Genomic DNA, 12,836 nt, shown 5'->3' with positions numbered 1-12,836 from the left:
ACCAATGTATCCGATAAGGGGGAGGGATAGAAGATTGAGGTAGGGAGGTTGAGGGAGAAGGGGGGGGGGGGGTGTCTTTAGATGATATAGGCCTGGAAGGAAAGGATGGGGGGGAGGGGGAGGGATAGATGAGGGAGCAAGGAAGGAAACTGAGGAGGGAGGACGATTAGAAATAGTAGAGGGTTTGGGTTTGGTTGTTGACTTTTTATTCTTAACTTTCTCCCATTTTGGTTCCTAGTTTTCTATTTCTTCTGTTTCCTGATTTTTAGTACATATATTTTCAAAATGACCATATTCGTGACATACTTTACATTTGAACATAATTTGTTCATAGTCTAGTTGTTGAATGTGTACCCAATTATCTACTTTGATCTTGAATGCTTTCAGATGTCCTTCCTCGGATCTACTTCTATACAAATTCTCGCACAAGCATGCATGTTTTACTTTGTCTCACTTCTATCAATATATTTCCCCACAACAATCCCTATTGCTTTAACAGATCCATTTCCCCAACAATTAAGAGGAAGATGTGGATGCCTCACCCATACTCGCATTTCATTTGGCACATCCATCTCTAGATCAAAGTCTGGATTCCATCTGTTGAGATAAATCCCTCTTGAATCCATTAAATATGGCCCATTTATGAAGATTAAATCTTTGTCCTCTTTCGTTTCAAAGTGGGAGGTAAAGTATCCTCTTCTGCAGAATCTGATGGAGATTTTCCCCATGATAGATGAGGCCCGATTTCTTTCTACCCATTTGAGGATCGAACGGGGTAAGGCCCAGACACCGATGAACCGACCCAACAAACCTCACTCAGAGAGAGACAGATTTGCGTGATGAGGAAGAGTGGGAGGGAGGATTATTTCATGAATTTCATCGATCTTCTTAACAAACTTTGATATGGATGGTCTAGGACGAGATGGTCCCAAGGAGGAGAGAAGAGAGGAAAAGGCTTCTGCATTTTCTCCCAGCTAGGCTTAAGTTCTAGCAGATGAGACAGGGATCGATGCACCCTTAGGAGGAGGCTCCACATGATCCATCACTCACCAGGCAAGGGCAGCAAGCCCCGGGAGCAGGAGACCCCGAGAACTGAAGTAAGAGGTCACTCATAGAGTTTGAATTTGTCTAGGCGGGAGCAGAGCGCACGCACGTTCCCAAGTTCTGATAGAACCACTTGTCAGTGCCCCAATATTGGGTTAATAATATTAACCTTAGTGTTTATAATATTAATCCTAGGGTTTAATGTTAATCATAGGGTTTAATATTGATCCCTTAGGCTTATAATATCTTTGATTTATAATATTAATCTCTTGGGTTTATGATATTTATATTATGGTTTATAATGTTAAGTTTTATAATCATATGGTTTATAATAGTAATCCTAGGTTTTATAATCCATTGGGATTCTAATATTAATCTTAAGGTTTAATAATAATCCCATAGGATTTAGTATTAATCCCTTGGGTTTATAATGTTAATAATCTGTTGGGCTTATTAATCCCTTTGGTTTATAATTTTAATCCCTTGGTTTTATAATATTAATAATTGCTTGGATTTATTAATCACTTGGGTTTATAATATTAATCCCTTAGGTTTATTAATCCATTTTATTTAATATTATTCTTTTTGATTTATGATATTAATCTTTTGGGTTTATAATATTAATATTAGGTTTTATAATATTAATATTAGGGTTTATTATTGGTTTTTGTAATGTTAGGGTTTTATATTAGGGTTTAATACTATGACAATGGAATGGTACAAAAAACAATCCAAGTCACATTGTTACAAACATTTTCTCAATATGACAATCAATGTGACAATCATTGTCGCAATGTTATAGTACATTGTAATTTATTCAATGTCACATAGTTACACTACAAAATTGGGGTTTAATATTACGTTTATAGTATTAGGTATTTTTAATATTGAGTTAATAATATTAAGGTTTAATATTGGGTTTATAATTTATAACATTAAGGTTTATTATTCGGGTTTATAATATTTATATTAGGGTTTATAACCTTAAGGTTTATAATCATAGGGATTATAATATAAATCTCAGAATTTATAATATTAATCCCTAATATGTATAATAATATATTAGGGTTTGTAATCTTAGGGTTTATAATATTAATATTTGGTTTGACATATTAATATTAAGTATTAATATTAATTTTAGGGTTTATAATTTTAATCCTAGAGTTTATTATTAATTCCTTGGGTTTGTAATATTAGTAATTCCTCTAGTTTATAGTATTGATCCCACATGTTTATAATATTAATTCCTTGGGTTTATAGTATCAATAATCCATTGGTTCATGTGCTTCCACTGACTGTTGCATTGTGTTCACCTCGCTCTAGCTTTGTCTAATCATCCCCTCACCTTTGTTACACCCCTCTTCCCTCTTGTAGCCTCCCACTCCTGTGGTGACTAGGCACAACAGTCATGGTACAAGTTGGGGGAGGAGACTCAAGCTACTCAAATCCCCAAAGCCACAAGTCAGCTATCACAGCCTCTAAATCACACCCCTATCAACCCACACCACATGCTACCAAGTCTAGACTAATAAATGAAAAATCCACTAATACAATTATGCAGGAAACCCCTTACAATATCGAACCAGAAAAAGGACCACAAGCGCTTCCAAAGCCAAGTCAGAAAATATTCCCAGGTTGCACATTCCCCCTACTATACTGAACAACAGCATCTAGTACATGCAAGACCATACATTGATCTGGAAATTGATCGGGGTTTAGCCTACTGAAAAAATCCTCCTCCAACAGATTTCCCTCAAGTGGAAGCCCAATGCTCACTATGACATCAAACTAGGCTCCAAAGGTTTCTTCACTATTATATTCACCCACTAAGATGACGTCAAGTTAGTTTTGGAAGGAGACCCTTACTTTCATAACTCTTTAGGGCTTTACATGTGGCAATGGACTCATAGCTTCATCCTAGAGGGGGATGTTTCCTAGGTGACAATTTGGGTCCATCTCTACTCCCTCCCGTAGGTATACTAAGACCCTGAAACCCTCCATGACATAGGGAACAACCTATGTAAGTTTATTTTCCTCTCATAACAGACCCATCAAGGATTTTATATTGAATACACACAAATGTGTGTTTATATGGACATATCAGGTTCCCTACCAGAGGTCATACCTCGAGAATTCGAAGACAAGGATTGGTTCCAAATGTTGGATTATGAACTGTGTCATTCAGATTCAAAAAATTCCACAAGCATGGCCACCTCTTTAGGGACTTGATCCTCAACAATCTCAAGCCTAACACTAACACCATTAGTCCAAAGGACATTGATGGCTTCACCAAAGTGCCCGCCAAGTGAATGAAAATGAAAGAAAAAGGCCAACCCATGCAAACGATCCAACCCTATTTAAGCAACAAATTCAAAGTACTTGAAAACCTCATGGTAGAAAAAATTGAAAATACCACAAGACCAGTAGCAGAGAGACCCAACATGACAGAAGAGCCTCATAACATCCCCATAAAAAGGAAAAGGTTCAGAGCCTATGGAAAACCTAGATCTAAAAGACCTACAACCTCAGGAAGAGGACACTCTTATGAAAAAATATGATGACTTCTTTGACCAAGGTGGTCTTGACCTGATTGCCATGGAAGATGTCTACCATTGGAATGAAACTAACTTGATTTGTGACAAGCAAATCCATCTCCTGTTGGAAACCCTTCAAAATGTGAAAGGAAAAATGCAGCTTGGAGTGCAAACTTGTAGGTTTTAAACCTCTACATAAATTACCTACAAACAAATTCTTAAAAAAGAGAAAATATACAATGGCGAGAGACACAAAACACAAAACAAATACACAGATATTTCCCCTGGACCCCAAAACCGGGACTACAAAATTGATTTTTCATTATATTCTTTTCAACGTATATATATATATATATATATATATATATATATATACATGTTGAAGCATTCATAAATTCCAATCCATTCTCCCTAGATTACAACATAACTGTAGTTCCCTTGACCGGATCTATAAGATACCATGGGAAAAAAACCATCATGCCCAAAACCATGTACAAAACCATGCATCAAACCATTGGTAGGTCCACCCACCTAATATAGCATCCAAAAAAAAATATTGGGGCACTTCCCTGGACCCAATAGAGGGGGGCTACCACTCGCCTCAAACTCCCCGACAGGGGGAGCTTCTAGCCCCCCTCTAACCCCCTACTTCAGCGTGTACCTAGTCATGGAAGGAATATAACACACACCCAAAAAAACCATCACCAACAAAGATGGAAAGAAGGGTGGATAGGACTTCAAGAAATGAGGGAGGAAATCCATGCTATGTAGGCTAGATACCCTAGGGTGCAAACTGGTGGAATCTAGCCAATAAAAGCAAATCTTAGAGATCCATTCCACCCAAACAGACCTCTCATCATGAATATAATGTCATGGAATATTAGGGGCTTTAAAAATACTTTCAATGAATCATCTTATTCATAGGAACATCCAACAGGACCTTCCTACCATCTTGCTCATTCAAGAAACAAAATAATCCGACATAGATTTTGCAGCCATAATCTCTAAGATTTTGAGACATGCAAAAATTTTGGCGGTGGATGAGGAATGAGATTATGGAAGCCTTAGTATCTCTTGGAAATATGCCATTATAGGTATGGAACCCCTCTCTCTCCACTGTGTTGTTCTTTCCTTATATTTCCACCTTTTAGGAACCAAATTCTGAGGTACCGTATCCAATGTCTACGAACCCAAAGCCCCTCCAGGAAACAAGCAATAATAGAACACCTATCTTCCTTGAAGAATCATATTTATCCCTCTAAACGGATCATAGGGGATACTTCAATATTATCACCTCCCTTTAGGATAAAAAAGGAGGGTGTGGAGAACTAGATCAAGATTCTGAGCTTCTCTCAACTTTCATTGAGGACTCCAACCTAGTTGACATCAAAACCACCAACGGCCTTTATACCTGGAACAAAAAACGAGGTGGGTCAGGCCAAACCTATTCCTTCCTTGAAATATTCCTATTCTCCAAGGATCTCTTGGTCCTAGGACATGATCTATCTATCATTATTCTCCCCTCCTCTAGCTCTGATCAATGGCCCATTTCCCTCTCCTGGACAAACATAGGAAAACCTATGAGGAAACCCTTTAGATATGAGTAGTTCTAGATCCTTGACCCCAACCTCATCTCCAAAATTTAAGGTTGATGGAAAGGGATCAGCCATTTCTAAGGCTCCAATTTTTTTTTCTTCTAGTAGAAACTCAAACAAGTCAAGTGTTGCATCTAGAAATGAAACAAGGAGGAATTCCAGAACACATTTCAGGAGAAAGAAGCCCTTAAAAAGGACATGGATTCTCTATAATATAAAATCATTCTCCATTTCCACTCTAAAGCCACCAATGCTCAAGAAGCCCACCTCTCCCAACAATTTGAGGAACGATATAAGTAGGAAGAAATCCACTAGAAACAAAAATACAGAATCCACTCGATCAAAGAAGGAGAGTGCAAAACCTCCTTCCACAAATCTATTATCTAGTCTATAGCCAGTGATAGGATCTCCCTCCTCAGAATGGAAGCAGAAGCTATAGCGGAAACACAGGAGGATATTGAGAAAGAGTTGTTAAACCACTTCGTTAGAATGCTCCAAGATCCACCTATTCAACGAAAAGAAGAAATATCTCAAATTATAGCCAACATCCCTCGCCAAGTCACTGATGATCACAATGTCACTCTCATGAGACCTATCACAGAAGTTGAATTCCAAGAAGCCCTCTCTCAAACAGAAGGAAATAAGGCTTTAGGACTAGATGTCTTTACAATATCCTTATTCAAGAAATGTCGGCACTTCCTTGGAAATGTGGTCCATGACATTGTAGAAGAATCCAGAACCACTAGATCTATTCTCCGGGACCTCAACACCACCTTCCTCACTCTCATCCCTAAGGACATTGTAGCATTTCCAGGTAAGTACAAACCTATAGCCTTCTACAATGGCATCTACAAAATCACATCCAAAATCATAACCAACGGGCTCAAACCCCTCCTTCCCCTCCTCATCTCCAACAAATAGTCTGGGTATGTTGAAGGGAGGAAAATCCTTAATGACATCATTCTATACCATGAGCTCAACCACTCACTTAAATCCCTTAAGAAACCTACTGTTGGTGTCCCAAATTGCCTTATTTTTACCCCATTTATATAAACATTAAACTATGTTTTATCTCAACTTAAACCTCTCTTCCATGCACTAGTCCAAGATAACTACCTATTCCTGCATATGCTTCGTATTTTACATTAAAATTTATTAAAGTGATGTATTAATAATTTTTACATAGATTTCATGCCTATTAAGTACCTCTTGTAACTTATGATAATTTCCTAGAAGTAATTAAGGAACTTAGTGTTAATTATGAGATAGTATGATCAGTGCAGGCATATTCCTGCACCGCCACGATGATTGGTCTGATATTTCTGTGAGCTGAATCTTTCCGCGAGGATGTTTTGATCCATAACTCCGAGTTCGGTTACCGATCAACTAAGGATGGATATCAATGGTGCACAATCAGGGATGTTTGCCAAGTATGTTCCATTATAACTGTTAGCCAATTTTGTAATGTTCAATTGTTAGTCTGTTTAGCTGAAAGGCCTGGAAAAGAAAATGATGGTAATTAGTGGAAGACAGCTAAGGCCGAAACGATGTATAAAATATAGATTATAGGTAGAACTAGTTAGTGATATTTAGACTATAATTTCATTTTTTGTGTAATCTGGTATCGCCCTCAACTTTGGGGCTGGACTCGCATTACTATGTACATTTGTTGATCAAGTAATAGAATGAATCCACCATGTTATTCATGCACTGTGTTTAATTTATCTTTGATACGTACTGGTGTGTTGAATCGTTTGTTTCTTAAAAATGAAATGAGCTAGTTGGCTAGAGCCCAACCAACCCAACTCATTTACCCTTGTGCTTTCGTTACTTGGAAAAACTATGTGGATATTTCCCTTTGTAGTTGTGTGGTGTGTGTTAGGGCCTAAATCTGCCTTAGGCTGAAGGAAGGAAAAATTCAGGGTAACCACAAACCACGCTCAGTCTGGTAGCTAGCCCTACCAGAACAGGAAAGGGCTCTCTCCGGGTCACACTCAGGAAAATAAACAATAGGGTCTGAGATGAGTCAAAATTGAATATTGATTTTCGGCTAGGTATATAAATCTGATGGAGGTATTTTGATAAATGACTGAGTTTTTTGGGATGTGTGGGGCCAAGGAACAACATGAGCAGAGAATTTAACTCAAAGACGCAGGTTATTTCGTGAGGCAAGACAGGCGGAAAGTCTAGCAATTAGATTTGAAATAATATGAAGTGGAGAGATTGTTTGAGAGTGTGAAAAGGGCATAAATACATGAATCCTTTTAAACAGAAGAAAACATAGAACATGAAAACTATCCCAAGGCAAAGCAGTACACTGAATTTTACCTTTTTTACTTAGAAAGCTTTCACTAGAAATGAATATTAATGAAAATATGAAACATAACGAAATACATATGAAACATAAAGAAGATACATTTTCTAAATCTAAACTCACGCCACAGGAATCTCATGAACCAGAGCTGCAATCTTTCATTAAATCTCTGTCAAAATGTACAATGAGTGACTGGGTTTCTCTCCCACAGTTTCCTAGAAATTCCAACCCTTTATAAAATTACTCTCAATACAATAAATAAGCTTTCCCATGAGAAAGTCGATCAACCTAGGAAATGAAGAGACAACCATCAGCAGTTACATTTAATTTTCTATGAAGACCAATTAGAAAAAAGAAAATATGAGCGTAGATTTTTTGGGTGGCCGTTCACCTTCATTTGGCCACTTGGATAGAAGCCAAAAATATTTTTTAAACTTTGCCTTTGATGTTGGGAAAAATGTATTGTAAATGAGCGGGCCCACTTGGAGAAAATTGCGAATCGAAATTTCGCGAAGCGAGAGTGATTTTGGCCTTTGGGTCTCTGTGCGCCGTGCCAAAAACTGTATGCATCGCGCTACTTTGGAGCTGGTTTAGAGGCACCTTCTGAAGTCAAAATTGAGGCCAAGTGTGCTTGTTGGAAATCCCTACCTATCTACTCTCCAACCCAAGTGAAATTTCTGAATTTGGTGCCAATTTTCCCCTCCAAAACTGCAATCTCCCAAGACTGCTTCCTGTGTGTCAAAATAGGGGCAGAGAGGTCATTTTTAGGGTGTTTTTGACCTCCTGAGGACTCAAAACTTGCCCAAATTTCTTGGCCATGCACCAAAAGTCATGATTTTCCATGAAAAATCTAAAACTATAAACTTTTTTTCATTTGGAGCCTCCTATTATAAGTGCGCGCCACATGGCACGGCACATAGGGAGAAAAACCCTGTTTTTTGCACAAAAATTTCCAAAAATGCCCCAAATTTCTTGAAATTTGGGTTGGAGCTTCCTTATCAAGTGTTATGTTGGGCTAAAGAGGCTTCAGCCAATATCTAAAGTCGATCGAGCTCCCTTTGCTTCTTTTTCTTCTTGATTGCTGTTATCACTGAAAATTTTGTTGCCAAAAAATTTAGCCTAGCTTAAAGACAGGGTGTTTTTGCAGCGCATAAATCCGTTAGCAGTTTCGCAACGCCATCTGTTTTAGTGATTTCGTAGCGAAAGCACTGACCTTGCACTGGTTGCGCTACGAAATTGGTGGAGCTATCCAGGATACTGTAGAATTAGAAACAAAACAAAATGATAAAAGCCACTTAAGCAATGCGAGACACGATGAAACTGCTGTGTGGCCACAATGTTGAGTTGAGGAGCAAGGACAGTAGAAATGTCATCAACAAAGAAAATATTTTAATTGCTAAGAATGATGAGAAAGGCAATGTAAGGAATGCAGTTGAAGCCGCTTCAATGTTTGCTGGCTTTAAGATTGTCCCAGAAACTAACTATGACATGCAAAATCTGGGTGAAACAGAGACTGCTTGTATTTCAAATAATGGACCTGTTGATGTCATTAGTATGAATGGTGGATTTGTTTCTTTCTTGAATAAGTGGGAGCAGGTTCATGAATCTTGTTTTGATCTACATTTCAGTAATGTAAATGAGAGGGATTCATCAGCAATGTTTGAAGTCCAAGGTTTGGTCGTTTGCTGGGAAAATTTTCCGATGAACGCTAGAGCAGAGAGGCATCTTGACACGGCAGACTATGTCGGTAAACACATGTTTATTTGGCGTTGAGCTTCTCAAAAGTCGAATTGCTGCTTTGTTTGTGGCTGTGGGATATTAAATCTTGATGTAAAATATACAGAGTGGTGGCAGTTGTTCGATAGTATGGTGAATCTATATCTCTGCTCGGCGCTCTCCACGATTCACTTGCAGAGCTTGGCAATCTTAAGCTTCAACGTTTACCTGAGAAGTACAATGGGTTAGTTTTGACTCTTATGGAATCAATTTCAAGTTTAATTGTTCTGGGAAACAGTTCGGAATTTGGAAAAGCGGTGCTATGGCTCGAGGACCTGAGTATGAGGCAGCAGCATTGTGTGTTGTTTGTAAATTATGGAGCATGCGGAGTCCTTTGGATTTGATGGGAACCACGCTGTATGTACTAACTGGAGAATGGATTGAATATTCATCTGGAATTGGTGCTGGTGTTGATTCGTTTTATGAATACCTCTTAAAAGCTTACATACCTTTTGGAAGGAACGAGTATTGGGATACGTTCCACTCAGCATATATTGCTGTACAGAAGCATTTTCGACATGGTCCATGGTATCATGAAGCAGATGCGTTCTTGCAACTCTGTTATACAAGGGAAAACAACTTGTCTTCACACAAACGGATTCTTGATGAAATTGCTCAACATTTACTTAGCGATTCTATGCTGTCAGCATCATGTGATGAACAATCTTTTGTGGTAAAGGTATCCATGTATGATGCGCTGAAGAAGCGGAGGTAAGAACAAGATGAAGGGCACTTGCTAGAAGCAGCAGAGGCATATAAGAAGGCTCTTGTAGTGGATCCTACATACAAGCTTGCTGCGGAGTACTTGGCAATTGTCTTGACAGACCTTGGGACCAGTTTGAAACTTGCAGGAAATGTCCATGAAGGAATTCAGAAGTACTCTGAAGCTCTAAAAGCAGATAGCCGCTATGTTATTGCTTAGTATAATTTGGGGGTGGTTTATTCAGAAATGATGCAATATGATATGGCACTTAATTGCTATGAAAAAGCTGCATTGCAAAGGCCTATGTATGCTGAAGCATATCGCAACATGGGTGTGATGTATAAGAACCGTGGAGATGTGGATGCAGCCATTGCGTGTTATGAGAGGTGTTTGACTGTATCTCCAAATTTTGAAATTGCTAAGAATAACATGACTATAGCCCTTACAGACCTTGGTACAAAGGTGAAGCGTGAAGGAGATATACATCAGGGTATAGCTCATTACAAGAAGGCATTGCTTTATAATTGGCACTATGCAGATGCTATGTATAATCTTGGTGTCGCATATGGTGAATTACTAAAATTTGACATGGCAATTGTGATGTATGAGCTCGCCCTGCACTTCAATCCACATTGTGCGGAAGCATGCAATAATTTAGGAGTCATTTATAAAGACAGGGATAATCTTGACAAAGCTGTGGAGTGCTACCAGATGGCTTTGTCGATCAAACATAGTTTTTCACAGTCTCTTAATAATCTTGGTGTGGTCTACACTGTCCAGGGTAAAATGGATGCTGCTGCAAGCATGATTGAAAAGGCTATAATGGAAAATCCTGCATATGCAGAAGATTATAATAATCTAGGGGTTTTGCACAGGGATACAGGTAATATCATGCTTGCGATAGAGGCATATGAGCGGTGTTTGAAAATTGATCCAGACTCTCGGAATGCTGGTCAAAATCGCTTGCTGGCCATGAACTACATTTATGAGGGCGAAGATGTTAAGCTTTATATTGCACACAGGGAATGGGGCTGGAAGACGTTATTTAACTCACATGCTTTCTGATTGTTATGGCATTAAGGATATAGTACTAATGGAGTGCAGGTTATATAAGTTCGAGGCTGATCGAAGTTTGAAACAGACAGAGGCTATTAATTTGGAGCAAATTCAAGACACAACACTCATTCCGATACTGAAGTTATCTCAGCTCTCAGGTCATATATATCTCTTATCAAATAAGAGAAGTAGATGAGGACCAGGGACCATTAAAAGTACAGTAGAATTTATTATGCATATCACAAGACTGTGTTTTTGAAATTACACAGCAGTTTCGTAGCGCGCTACGAAACTGCTGTGTATGGTGATTTTAAACGCAGAGCTGCATACGAAAAGTTTTGGTTGGTACACCTGTCTACCAAGGAAGCCTCCAGCGTATCAGGAGCATGGTGTTACCCTATTCTCTTGGGTTATTAAAGAATTAAAGTATCCACTGCTGTATACTCGGTGATGGGGGACCAAAACCGAAAATTTAGGGATATTTTCAGACCAATACAGAACAGATCAAAGCCTTCGGTATTCAAAGCTAGCATGGGACATTAATTGCCCATCTTATGCCATCTCATGCCATCTCAGCTGAACAAAGAGAAAGCCAGGTGTCAAAGCTGCAAGGAGGAATCTTCAACGAAGGAGGAAATAGAATTAGAGTTATAATTAAATTAGAACTTTTTAGAACTTCAGTTAGTGCTGATTGTATTTAATAGGTTAGTTTAATAGTGGATAGGGGTAATTAATGAGAATCATCGAGCTCCCCTCATGCTGGAGGTGGCAGCTCTAAGCAGTTAGAAGTATGTGTCTATATAGCGGAGAATGATCGAGGTAATAGGGGTTGGACATTTTATACAAAAACAGAGTTTATTTGGGCCAATGTAAAGACTTGTTACAGTAATAGTAAAACAGTGGTTATTTCTTCTCAAGATTCTCGATGGATTATTTGGTTCAAATGTGATGGTGGTGTATTCTCTCAATGTTCTTTTTGTAGCCTTGTTATAACATAATCACTCAGAATTCATTTCTAATGCTCTGACTTCCTATATGTTTGACAAGCTGTGGTTTATGTGAAATGTGTTTGAACATCTAATGCAAAGAGCCTTGACTTCCATGAAATGACTGTGCTTTTGTTTATTAAATGTGTGAGACTCCATAGCCCAATGAAGACCAATTTGATATGTGTTCAACCAGCTGTTGTTTTCATGAATGAGTGAAGAGTTAGCCATCTTTTGTTGTGATTGATTTCTATTAAAAGTCTGTGAGAGAGCCCTCTCTGACTAGGAAGGCTAATTCCTAGTCTAAAGTCTGGTTGAAAGAGTTACATAAAATCTTACTTGGTTGCAGCCCTTAGTAGTGATTTTGTGATAACATTTTGGTGCGTCTGCCGGGAGCCTGATGATTACTCATTCCCGAAGTTTTAAGATTGAATTTCTGAAGGTAGCAGGAGTTCAAAGTGGTTTTCGAGGCTGCAAACCTACCTTCGCGACTCCATTGTTGAAGAATTCAAGGTTTATATATTCATGGTGATTCCACTGGAGTTATGAAAGACCCAGAAGCTGCCATTATTTGTTCAAGGTATGCATGCATAGATTTCTCAGGAATTCATGGTTTCCCAAATCATTTTCCCAAGGATGCATATTTTCTAAGGAATGGTCCAAAATTCAATGGAGAAGACTTGAGTTTAACGTTGGAGCATATCTCAGATTTCTGTCATTTTGCTGAGCTTCTTAGAGTTAAACATGAGGATGTTTGCATAAGGTTATTTTATGATTCACTTCAAGGGAAGTGAAAACAGTGGGTTGAATGCTTTCCTGCCAAGTCCA

The 12,836-nt window shown here is 38.5% G+C and overlaps 1 pseudogene; it reads left to right on the top strand.

The window, feature by feature from the left end:
* Positions 1 to 8,789: 8,789 nt before the first annotated feature.
* LOC149248987 (putative UDP-N-acetylglucosamine--peptide N-acetylglucosaminyltransferase SPINDLY) lies at positions 8,790 to 11,031 on the top strand (annotated as a pseudogene).
* Positions 11,032 to 12,836: the final 1,805 nt, after the last annotated feature.

Source organism: Pinus tabuliformis, chromosome 7 (genome assembly GCF_031772625.1).
Source record: "Pinus tabuliformis cultivar Carrire ecotype Pingquan chromosome 7, CPIR1, whole genome shotgun sequence".
Classification (NCBI taxonomy): domain Eukaryota; kingdom Viridiplantae; phylum Streptophyta; class Pinopsida; order Pinales; family Pinaceae; genus Pinus; species Pinus tabuliformis.
The sequence above is the reverse complement of the archived record's forward strand: the minus strand, read 5'-3'. Positions and strand labels throughout refer to the sequence as shown.